This window comes from Cupressus sempervirens, chromosome 9 (genome assembly GCF_028749045.1).
Source record: "Cupressus sempervirens isolate cs-2001-9-10 chromosome 9, ASM2874904v1, whole genome shotgun sequence".
Taxonomy (NCBI): domain Eukaryota; kingdom Viridiplantae; phylum Streptophyta; class Pinopsida; order Cupressales; family Cupressaceae; genus Cupressus; species Cupressus sempervirens.
The window spans coordinates 459,108,879-459,122,423 of NC_143126.1; the positions used below are offsets into that span (position 1 = coordinate 459,108,879).

Consider the following 13,545-nt stretch of genomic DNA (forward strand, 5'->3'; position numbering starts at 1 on the left):
ACTTTTATTAGTTGATATGTTGTGGTCTATTTGGAAAATTTAAAATAGCAATATTTTTAATGGTGTTCCTAGATTTTTTTACTATGTCTCTAAGGAGACTCACATACTTTGGCATTGGTTCTCAAGTCACCATCACTTTGAAGCTCTCTAGGACAAAATTTGAAAGACTTTTGCAGGATGGGGTTGTGAACAACATCTAGGAAGAAATATCTATTGGATATACTTTGACTGGACCACTCCAGAGAGAAATCATGGTGCAATTTCCCTTCAAAATAAATTGGTAGAAATAAGGAATCAAGAATTAAAAAGAAAAAGAAATAATGAGAGACCTTAACCTACAATTGTTGCCCCTCTAGTGGTTATTCCCCATATATCTATAGTCCCTCCAATGGCTATCCCACCTTTAGCCACACATCCTCCTATTACTTTACAACAACTCATATGTACCTATAGTAGCAAGAGCACCCTCAATGCATGTGGCTGGAAGAATTGTGCACCTTTACGCACAAATGATCAGAAACGGTTGTGTTCTCAGGTGGACAGATGGAAAAGTGGTTGGATCTCTTGGATTGAGAGAAGAGGATATGATATATTCATCTAGATGCTCCACTCTAGTCTTATTTTAAACTATTGTTACAAATATTTATTATTTAGTAGTCTCTTATCAGTGTTTTTTGCACTAGATCTATAGTACTATCAATAATGTGATGTAAATATGTTGGAGTCCTCTGCAAATTGATATTCAATAAACTCTTGAGTATATATTTTTGCATACTTCATATCTAATATCATTAAAAAAGCATAGGCATAAAGAGCTAATTTATCATCTAACCTTCATGGATGAGCGCAAAGTCTCGTTGTAATTTCTTGTACATTGTCTAAAAAATCGTTCTTTTTAAAATTATAGGAATCCATTTCCACATAATCACTCAACTCTCTCTTTTAGGACTTCCAAAATGAATACATGGTCTCTAAATGAGCATGTAATTAATTCAATGATTTGTTACAAAATTTAATAAAAGTAATAGTCTAATTAAATATTTAAAAATATGAACAATCCTTTGATAGTAATGATGTTCAACGTCACATTCTTAAACAAATGATTTTTTATTCATCGTAAATTGCCTAGGTTATCTAATTATAAATTGTCCAAAAATGAGTGTTTCTTAAAATGTTCATCTTGTTTCAAAACTTATGCAAGTGCTTGTATATTTTTCCAACCTTCTAGACATGTTATAAAATAGATCTCACTATATTTACACCAATCATATTTGCATGGAATTATCCTCTTGGTCATTATGAATAGATGACTATGTCATTTGGTTTAATAACCTACATATATTTCTAGGCTCACATAGATAAGGTCTTTAGAGGAACATTTGACTTTTTGAGTATATACTATGGTGTTTTAATTTGTATCCAGGACATCCTTGAATTAGGAATCTACAAGTGGAGGGCTAAATTGTTTTGGATGTGATGGAAAAGAAACTACTCAACTTGAATCTAGAGGAGGATAGGAAAGAAATCAAAAAAATTGGCAAGAGTGAACATAACCACCCCCATCAATATCTAGGGCACTCCTTTTGCAATTAGGAAATTAAGGTGAGGAATATGTTTTTGTTAGTCGATGGTCATTACATAGATTTTTCAAAATTATTTTTCTAGCCTTGCAAGATAGGAGAACTCTGCATAATTTGATTAAAAAGAGCATACAAGAGAGGAAGGAGCATACAAAAGTGGTTTGTAGTGATCTTTTGACTCGGATTTTGAATAAAGTCATGTTTCCCATTGTAGAGGAAGCAAAGGATTGATTGAATAAGTATTTGTATTAAGAATGGCCATGAGCTCTAATCTTGCTTCTCTCTCTGCATGTTGCTAAGAAATTCTTGGACAATTTTCAAGCTTAAATATTCTTATTATCCTAGCATTTTATTTGGATGACACTTGAGTAAGTATTCACTAAGATTGTACTGCTCACATCTCTTGTCCATGTGTCCATATTTTCATTAAAGACTTAATTACAAATATAACATCTGATGAAACTTCATTTTCTATTTTACTTCGATGGATACTTGTATGCTACCTCAAAGATTCCTTGTAGGCACTACATGATAGCTCCTAGCAAATATGTCGTTTTGGTCAATTTGTATATGGTTGAAAGTTTGTAAACAAGTTTCAACAAAACATGTGTATAATATCCTATATCTATCACATTTCATGAGATTGTAACTCTTTGACAAATTTTTCAAATTCTCATTTAGATTATTTGTGCAATTCACATTTTGCATATGCACCTACCAAAGTACTTGCAACTATAATAAATTGACGAAATATCCCTCTTATTATGCTTTGATGGATGTTTTTCCCTATTTTAATCTTATATTTTGGCATGAGTGGGGTGGATGATGTGCAAACATGACTTTGGGTGCAATTCACAAATAGAATTATCCAAACCTTGTGAAAAAGATGTCAGCGTAGTTATAGGGATTTAGGTTTTGGAGTACATGCACTGAGAAGTAGTGATCTTTCCCCATCATTGAGAGTGTGTATCCATGACAATTAAGAGGGACTTTGATTCCATGTATTATGTGAAATGTTATCCTTACAATTAGTAGAGTGGTATAGGCACCCCATATGTGCTATGCTAGACATGTATACAAAATTTGGAATCATAGGGAAGGCATGTGAACTAATTGACAAAAAATGTTCTAAAATAAATGTAGTTGTGGATTGCAACTATTATAGGACATGGACAAAATAGGTTTGTTAAAAATACTTTAGAAACATTGAAGAAAATGAAATTGGCAAGTGCAAAGGAAGATTCCCCAATTTATGCTAGCATTATGTCTTTGTTCAAAAGGGAGATTTGGGGTAGGTTGTGGACATCCACCAAAATATAACAAATAAGCATTTATGTTAGATGTTGTACTAGTTGGAAGTGCTACTAAAATGTAGAACAATAGACAAGCATGTCAATTGTTTGAGAAAATTCTTAAAAGAAATGTTGTCTTATGGACTCGAATGATCGTAGGATATGCAATAGATGGAAATCTTTAAAAGAATTTAGAAACTTCTAAACAAATTCAATTGGCATCTGTAAATCCAAATTCCACAATCATTGGAAGTTTTTGAACCAAAACAACAAAGATGCTTTAGGAAAAGTAATAGATTTGAAAGTTGAAGTGGGGGCATGTGAATATCTCATGATTGAGAGAGAAGCACATGAAGATGTAGAGTCTTTAGTATGAAGAGGAGAATAATAAGGCTAAAGAAGTAGTTAGCTCTTGTGATTCCATGCACATAGATTTTGTCATAAGTTAAAGTCAATGCATATTTATTGAGTGCACTAGTTATTTTTCCTTTAAAAGATATATTGATCAAAGTGGAAAAAGATAGGACATGGCAACATGAGCAAATGTTAGAAACATCGTCATCATACTATAGTTGGATACTTCCTAATTTCTATCAATAATGGGAAGCATTATTGCACTTGTACTTTGACTATCATCTTCCCAAATGGAGAAATGGTGTTTGTAGGCATGGGATTATGTTTTGTCCTTAAACATTTAAAATATTTGCATGTGATTGTTCATTAAGGGGGGCTCATTTGTCTCATCTCTCTCTTATAGAGAGATGATTGTATATACATAATGGATTTAGTCTTTGCAAGGTCTTTAAGTCCTACATCCATGCCTTGTGTATTTTCATCTCTTTCTAGAAGGGAGTTTTGTCCTGTGAGGTTTTCTCCCTTTCTTCACTTTATGAGACATTTCATTACATTTACATATTGTACATGGGTGTCTAGCATGGCCTAGTAGTCAACACCTGTCGTGCATTGTGTGCTTAAGTGCACTCTCCTAAGTTTCACTAAATAGGGTTGTTGGTGTAATTAAATATTCACTTAAACTTGCTTAGAATAATGCATACTTAATAGTTTGCATAGGAGACACATGTGAGTTTGCACATGGTGTAAGAGAAATTACACTTTTGATGTTGGTAGGTGTGAGATATATTACACCTACAAGATTGCACCTTTATTTCCACCTTTAATGGACTTATCACTTACCATCCACCATAGGTTGCACATATTTCATTACACAATAGATAATGATCCACCTTTGGGGTATATGTGATTTCAGCTTGTATGGATGATAAGTTATCTCCTTATCATAGTCTCTTGTTGCCTTGCTTATATATACTTGGACTTCTACATTATATATAATTGGAATCCAATTGAGTCAATCCATTATCTTATATATTGCAATTCATTTCTATTTTTGCATATTGAGAAGAATGGAATTTGTTTTTTTCAATCTCATCTCTCTTATCTTTGGGTTATTCATTGCCTCTAAATCTTGAGCAGTTGTTATTATAAGCAAATTCTTACAATAGCATAACCTTCACATACATCGCCTTCATAATTCTTAAATATTTGATCTTTGAAATTTTACTAAAACCAAAATTTAACAAAAAATCACCATTACAATCTAAATATTTATACAATCTTAAGCACTCCTTATACCACTATTTTGCTATAGTTTAAATAAATAAATAAACTGAAAGCTGCAAATAGAACCTTTCATAGTCATTCAGAAAGAAAATATTCTAAACTTGCTTACCAAAATATTAACCTACTAGCTAAAAATGAGCATCTTTTGTACATCAATAGGCTCAACAAATCTAAAGAATTCTTCGAACTCTAAAAACTCACTAAAAAATGATAATCATTGCAATATTTCGGCTATTCCTTTCATATAATCACCTTTAATTAATAAATTTTGTATTCCTTCTATTATTAATATTATCGCTTCTTTTTGTGTTTTACTCATTTGAAAATGTTGTTGACTCAACGAGGAGATTTCGGAGATGAATTAGAATGGATCAAAGAATGCATTTTATGCATTTCAACAAGGTCTTAGCATAATATAACCAATACCCTAAACCACTTGGTCTTGAGTCAATAGTAAAACTACGTGTTAGGATTATTAAATTCAATAATTATACACTCAACTAACAAAATAATCAAAGAATATTAGATTATGTTAAGATCGTTCTCCCTTCCTACATCTGAAAACTAGTTCTCCCTTCCTACATCTGAAAACCTAAAATCCTGGAGCTAAAATAATTATGTATCAACCATGATCTCAACATAATACTCTTCATCATAAACTAGAAGACCTAAAAGACTCAAACGCACTGCATTGCAGTTTATTATCCACGATCATCCTGTGAAATCTAAGCATGTTAAAAAAAATTATACCTAACCATATTTCCACTCTTTAATACAAAAGAACCATCCTATTAATACTCCCGGATGTCTAAATTCTTCTTAATCCCTAAAATGTGATATATCTCCACATTTATCGCCTTAATAAAAGTTCAACACTTAAAAGTTTATTAAAACCAAATGTTGAGCACAAAATAGCCGTTACAATGTAAGGACTCAACAAGAGATGTCGGAGAAGAAATGTAGGGAGAGGAATTTCCCAAAGATACAGGCTTAGGAGAAACCCAAGTTGACTCGGACCTTTCAAAGAATCAAATGTTATGCATAGGCCCCCAAACCAACAAAAGTAAAAAAGGCAGCGGAATCAAAGGAGATACCACCTCTCGCTGTCCTTTCTTTCTTGCTGAATAAAGAAAGGCTATTAAATTACAAAACCAGCCAAGACAGTAACTCGCTTTAAGAATCCACTGGAAAGGATTGTTCAATGCTCCCTAGAATGTTTAGTTATAAATCACCAAGATAAGTCTAGTCCTACTTCGGTCCATGGGGTTTATATGGACTATGTTTGTTGTGGTCAGTGCCTTAGGTTGTGGTGTTGATGTGTTGCAGTTTTTAAGCTTCTCATTCCTCCTCGTTGCTCTTCGATGTTGGTTGGGCTTCATTGATGTATTCTATTGATTTGTCAAAATGAGATGGGGCCCTATCAAACACTCTACCATTAGCCTTGTCAAAAACAAACAAATAAATAAATCTTCCTTTCCTTAACAAAATTAGATTTAAAAAGACTACAAATGTCAAAAACGTGCAAGCACCAAAGCTAAAATTGAATGGAAAGGAACATTAAATAATGTGCTCATGCTCCAATTTCATCGTCTGTGGATGTGTAACAAAGAGGGAGTGACGTGACAGAAGAAATTATCTTACATTTTAGTTTAAGATAAATTAAGAGACAGCAGACAATTAACGCTAAAGATGCTTCATACTTAAGATTGGACTGCTGTGGAAAAAGAATACCTCTTCAAAATTTGGCTGGACTATAACGTACAAGCGAATGATCAATAGATACAAACAAGCATGTTACATCAATGGCACATATAAATAACATTGCTGCAGATAGGTATAAAAATGAACATGATGGTGCAAGCGGCCTATGATGCCAAGATTCAACTATCCCAGAAAATGGATAGTGATAGTAGTATAAGGGTCTAAGATGACAAAAGAACTATGGTACAGCTGCAGCAAGACCCAGCGCACCCATTTAAATCTAAGAAATCAGTGTTTGAGCAAGCTTAGTCAACACTACTTTTTTGTACCACACGTTGTCTGAACTTGATAATGACCTGGAAGCAAAATCAGGAGTACCTGTAAACAAATGCAATTCCCAATATAAATCAGATTGTTTCAAAATATAAACATGGCATCAAGCAGCAATAAGTGCAAACTTGAAGAATGCAATAGCATGTTTTAACAAAATGACAACATGAATTCCAACTGGCCAGCCATTTGATTATCTGGACATAATCAACTCACAGATAAACCAGATGAAGCAACACTAGTGAGAGAAATCAAGGAAGCCAAAAAGGTTGGTTAATTAGATGTAAATAGTTTTGTACGGCTAACTTGTAGGTTATTTTCTGATGTTCAATGTCTCTATTGTATTTATGGAAATTATATAACTGACTCCACTGTTATCGAATCTGGATGGAACTGATTAAAACCTGGTCCATAGTAGAAATTTTTTGGACTGGCAGGATTTGCCTGATTTGGTCCAGACATTAATTTCCATATGAAATATATTACCTTTTTATTCCATATTTTAAACATTGACCTCTCAAATGAATTGAATTTGTTGAACATTGCAACTCTGGTTGATGCCTGTTGATTTAAGATTATACAATAATGATCCAACGTGCCAAGCACCCTTCTGGTAAAGCAATTAGCTATATATAAAAATTCGTTTGAATGAAAAAGTAAGAAACTTCTTTAATTTATGCGCAGTGCATCCATGAAAATTTTGACAAGGATATGACAGTCAACTCCATCTGTAAGTCATACAATCAATGTGTCTCCTTTTCTTTGCAGCAGAGGTCAACTTATAATTCTGCTATGTTGGTTGTCATTTATTGGCAAGTGAAATCTATTCATATTAATCATGATAAATTAAAAAATAGCAGCACATGTAACAGCAACAATCAAACAGCTAGGAATGCAAAAAAGAGGAATAGATAGCAACCAAAAGGTGATTTCATTTTCGATGCTGATGATCTCATTTTCCACAAATAGAATGTAGGCCTACATAGGAGATTCTAAGGCATCATCAAAGATGCAAACTTTGATGAAGACCTTTTCAAAAATAATTATAAGTAAACTAGGTAATAAGTTTCAGCAGCTTAATTAAAACCAGGTTTCTTGGTGCTAGCAAGAACTAGTGCACCTAAGTACCCTCCAGGATGCCCATAATGTTCCCCAGCTCCAAAGAACACATTAGTCAGACTCCTCACTGTCAAACTCCTGGCTGTTTGAGGTTGGCAGAGTGTTGTTCTAATGGTGATTTACTGAGAGCCACTATGGTCAACTCCTGAGCCAAACTCAATACCTAACCCAATTAATAGGTTTGAATCTTGTACAAAGCAGTCCCTCATATCAACCTGATTCTGTGGTGCCTTTTAATGAGTTATCAGATCCTCTCTCTCTCTTTCCTAATCCGAATTTTGTGTTCAATTCACATCAGGTTTACCAATTAGAACATTCATTTACATTTACAGGCCTTAGTACACTAATGATAGCATAAAAGTAGGAAGTAACAAATATGAATGCAAATATCAAACATTGCAAGCAAATGATAATTTCGGATTCCCAAAAAAGCATACATAAACAGGAGCCTAAGGTTATCATCAATGATAACATTTCAACTGCTAGCCCAAACAGATCCAGACTCAGAACCAGGCCCAGTTCATGGATGGGTACACCCAGCGTACGTACATTCCGAGCCCAGATGAACCAAAAAACAAAAGGCATACAGAAAAAAGATTTTTGGGAGATGCTCAACTAAGTAAGTTTTCTTGCAAAATGTTTGAGTTTGAGATTTGAGATTCTATTTAACTGGTTGTTGATGGCATGCAAATTTCAGCTGGCTTCACTGATGCAGGGTCGTCCAACATAATAGGCAACTAACCTATGCAGCCTTGAATAAATACTCAATCCTACAGGTTAATACAGCCAACAAGGACAAAAACTAAAACCAATTCACATCACCATTATACTCATGCACTAACTTCTCTGTCCGACTAAACCAAGACATAACTGCCAAGCCCGGCAGACAACAGCACCCTAAAGTGATTTTCCAGTCTATAGCACATCTACCCAATCTAAGCCTGTAAAACCAACCAGTCTAACTCCAAGACCTCTGAAATTGTTCAGCCCATAATCTATTCTGCCTGTTAAGTACCTCAAAATGTATTTTGCTACAACCCAATTCACTCTCCTAGGCTCCAACATGCACCGACTAAGAGTGTTAACAGCAAAAAAAAAGTTTGGTTTAGTGTTGACTAAATATATCAAAGATCTAGTCAACTGACGATACAAAGTGGGATCCACCAACTCTGCCTCAAACGCACTCAATGTCTTCTAATTGGTGGTCATGGGTGCAGACATAGGTTTGTAGCCCTCCATATGAGATCTCAAAATGTCTGCAACATACTTCCCCTGTACCAGAAAGATGTGTTCATCCTCTTGCCAAGCCTCCAATTCCAAGAGATGATGCATCAGTCATATGTCCATCTCAAACTCTAATGCAAGATCCTTCTTGCAACTAGCTATGAGCCCAACTCCTGTAGTGAACAAGTAGTCAGCATAAAGTACTAGAATTAGTGGATCATCTCCAACCACTATGTAGTAGAGATTCAGATCTGCCTTATTTTCAAATCCAATCGGTTGCAGGTAAGACAATCCTAGCATACCAAGCAGTCTTCATGTCCATTTGATGAATCCTCCAATCCATCTTTTTTGCAATGGATATATTAAGAATTTGCTCAAGGCAAAGAACAAAAATACCAAGATCTAGAATGTTGAATCATATAGCTTCGGTTCAGACAATAACGCTGATCATATGAGAATATATTCATGTATATATACATGTCGATATGATTTGAATATCGATATGTATGTATGCATGAATATAATTTGCATTATTATTGTGATCACAGCATTCAGAACCGACTGTGCATATAATTATTGTGTTTATATCTGAGAATGATCTCAGCAAATGATCGTATTTATTCTGATCATTATTAATTGCTTTAGACTTTGTTAAGTCCTGTAATCATTAGTTTTGTTATGACTAAATCAAACGGGTGTGACCATACCACCGATTGGGTGTATCGGTGAATGGTCATGTCTCCATTTGGAAACATGCCCATTCACCCATACACCCAACCACCTTTGTATAAATATGTATGCCGCCCAATATTACAAGGATCAAAATTGATTAATGCAAGCAGATCAGAGGTAGTACTGACATCAAATCTGAAGGAAATTGTATCTCATATTGCATTGAAATTATACATATTTTGGAGCACATCAGATCCTTCTTTTGCAGAGATTGTACCTGAAACAAAATATTCATTCTTCAGCACTGTCAGAGAAATCTGTATTAAACTTTACATGGTATTGTAGCAAGGCTAAGGAGAGATCACATTAAGTTTATAAAGATCAGATTTCACTTTAAAATAAACAATCTATTCTCTCTACAAAGACGACAAATGTATTGAGATTCGAATATCACCTTGCAAGTGCTGATAACTTCGAATCATGGAAACTTCGTATAATGATGTTGCTAAAAGAAAACAAATTGGAATCCTTTTGTAAGAGAGTACAAAGAGGAACCTAAAGATGATCCTTAGAAATCAGAATGGATGGAGAAAAATGAAAAGGCCATGAAGATAATTGTGGACACTGTTCGAGACCACATAATAACTATTGTGTCAAAACATACAACAGCATATCGTATGTTTCGAGCTCTTGAAAATGCATTCATAATCAATAATACAAGCAGAAAACTTTCTCTTAAAAGGCAAATGAATAATGTTAGCATGAATAAAGGAGAAACTATAAATGCTTTCTTCATGAGGATCACAAATTTAAGAGATCATCTGCACTTTGTTATGAGATTGACAATCAAGAATTATCCTTAATAGCATTAGGAGGACTTCCAAACTCCTAGGAATCTTTTGTACAAGGAATAAGTGTCAAGTCTAAAATCCCAAAATTAGATCGCTTAAGATCAGACTGTCTTCAAGAAAAATCAAGATTAATGATTAAGGGAAAACACAAAACCTTAGATGAAGATGTTCAAGTTCTTAATACAAACTCTCATAAGAAGGGAAAGAAGAAGAAAAACAAAAGGAAAAAAAACTTTCATGGAAAAGGACAATCTAAACAGAAGAAAGACTTGTCCAAAATACAATGCTTTAGATGTGATCTATTTGGACATTACGCAATCCGATCGATCTAAACCTCAAGCATCTTTTGCAAAACCTGAGAAGTCAAATGAAGGACATGAATCTGAGAAATATGCCTTCTATTCAGCATTGTCCAGCCAGATTTCAACCAAATCTAATACATGGATAGCTGACAGGGGATCTTCAAGATACATCACTGGATATCAGGATAGCCTAGAAAGCATGCAAATAGAAACAAATGAAGAAGTTACAATTGGTGATGATTCTGCACATTTAGTAAAAGGAATTGGGACCTGCACCATAAAATTGAGATTTAGAAGTTCTATTCAACTTTCTAGAGTTCTTTATGTACCAGGTATTAAGAGGAATTTAATATCTATGTATGCACTTGAAGATGATGGTTATAGAATTGCATTCATGGGAGGTAAAGTACTAGCATGGCCTAAGAATTCAGCAATAAAGAAGGCTCTAACAATATGAGTGAGACAAGGACTTTTATATGAGCTATGCACTAAGACAAACCTTGCATTTGTAAATGAGAAATCAGATTCAAATGAAGTATAGCATAGAAGATTAGATCATTTCAACTTTCGTGCTCTAACATCAATGGAGAAGTTAGTAACCGGAATTGCCCAAATTAAGCCATAGTCACAATGAATCATGTAAAGGCTATGCCTTAGGGAAAAACACTAAAAAGCCATTTTCTCATAGTTTGAGCAAAACTAAAGATGTGTTGGAACTAGTACACTCTGATCTATGTGGACCCATGTCTTTACCATCTATAGGAGGGCTCTTGTACTATATGATATTTGTTGATGATTTTTCAAGGAAGACATGGATATACTTCTTTAAGTGCAAAGAATCTGAAGAGGTTCTCTTTAAGTTTAAAGAATTCAAAACAATTACTGAGAACTCCTCTGAGAAGAACATTGAAGTTCTGAGAACAAATAATGGGAAAGAGGATACTTCTGAAATATTTAAAGAGTTTTGCAAACTCGTTGGCATTAAGAGGGAGTTCATAGTCCCCTACAATCCTCAACAAAATGTTGTTCCTGAAAGAAAGAATAAACTATTGCAGAAGCTGCTAGGGCTATGATTTTTTATCAAAACTTGAGTATGTCTTCCTGGGCTAAAGCATCTAACACAGCAGTCTATATTCAGAATAGATGTCCTCACTCATATTTGGAAATAAGACCCCTAAAGAAGCATTTTCTGAAAAGAAACCTAACATCAGTCACTTGAGAATATTTGGATGTCCTGTGTATGTTCATGTACCTAAGGAGAAGAGGACAAAGTTATAACCTTCCGGAAGAAAGGGCATCCTCATTGGTTTTAGTGAAACAGTAAAAGGATACAAAGTCTACATACCCGGACAAAAACAAATAGAACTAAGCAGAGATGTCATTTTTTAGGAAGACATTGCTTTCAGAAGAGCCAAAAATTCTGATGCACTAGATACATTTGATGTGTCTCGAGAAGAGGCTCTTGCTCCTAAGATTCAGAGGGAGTACCTTGAAGAGACTTCAAATGAAACTAAGATCCATCCTAAGACTCAAGAAGAGAGTCTTGATCACTCTAAAAGCCCACTTTGGGCAAGAAAAGTTATACAAGAAGGAGATGGATCTGCAGCACCTTTAGGGACTTTTCGAGAAAGAAAGAGACCTAGAAAATTGACATATAATACTTTCATGTGTGAGAATCCAAACCGTGAACCTTCAAGTACTTCTAAAGCACTTAAACATCAAGCTTAAAAAGATGCCATGCTAGAAGAATATCAAACTATACTAAAAAATGATGCTTGGGACATAATTCCTAGACCTAAGGGAAAATTTGTTGTATCTTCAAAATGGCTCTTCAAAGTTAAGTATGCTGCAGATGGCAGCATTGAAAAACATAAAGCTCGTTTTGTGGCTAGAGGTTTTTCTCAAAAGGAAGGAATCGACTTTGAAGGAACTTTTGCACCAGTTGCCAGGTACACCTCTGTTAGAGCTGTAATAGCCATCACAGAAGCCAAAGGTTGGAAAATCATCAAATCGATGTTAAAACTGCTTTTCTTAATGGAAAAATCGAGAAGAAGTATACCTGGTTTTGTGACACATGATGTTGCCTCTTATGTATGTAAAATGAAGAAGGCTCTATATGGACTCAAATAGGCTCCCCGACCCTGGTATGAAAGGATTGACAAATACCTTTTAAGTCTTGGATTCACCAAGAATGTGGCTGATCCAAATCTTTACTTCAAGGTAACTAAAGGTGATATGCTAATTCTAATTCTTTATGTTATTGACCTTCTGATTACAAGCGAAGAATATCTCATTAATCAATGTAAGAAAGATTTAGCTTCTAAATTTGAAATTAAGGACTTAGGAATTCTTCATTACTTTCTTGGATTGAAAGTTTGTCAGAAGTCTGGGAATATCTTTCTACACCAAAAGAAGTACACTATTGATATTTTGAAAAGATTTGGAATGTGGGACTTTCGACCTATGTCTACATCTATGGAAACCAATTTACACAAGATTAAAGAAGCAAGTGTTGAATCCAAACTAGTTGATCCTACTTTATACAGACAGATAATTGAGTCCCTAATGTATCTTGTAAATACTCGACCTGACATTTGTTGTGCTATGAATGCATTGAGTCAGTTCATGTGTGAACCTCGTGAGATTCATCTTGTTTCTTTGAAGCATATATTAAGGTATCTCCAAGGTACCATTGGGTACGAACTTAAGTATGAGAATACCAGCTTGGAGTTACATGGATATACTGATTCTGATTGGGCCGAAAGTGTGAAAGATCGGAAAAGCACATCAAGATGTTGTTTCAGCTTAGGATCAGCTATGATTTCTTGGATCTGCA

The 13,545-nt window shown here is 34.5% G+C and overlaps 1 protein-coding gene across 1 annotated transcript in view; it reads right to left on the reverse strand.

Annotated features, from left to right (window-relative positions):
* Nucleotides 1-6,222: 6,222 nt before the first annotated feature.
* Nucleotides 6,223-13,545, reverse strand: part of LOC149539315 (histone-lysine N-methyltransferase family member SUVH9-like) — a 53,053-nt gene continuing 45,730 nt past the window's right edge. Inside the window, exon 3 of the mRNA XM_089800620.1 lies at nt 6,223-6,589. The gene's annotated coding sequence lies outside the window, so the exon portion shown is untranslated. The remainder of the gene's footprint in view (nt 6,590-13,545) is intronic.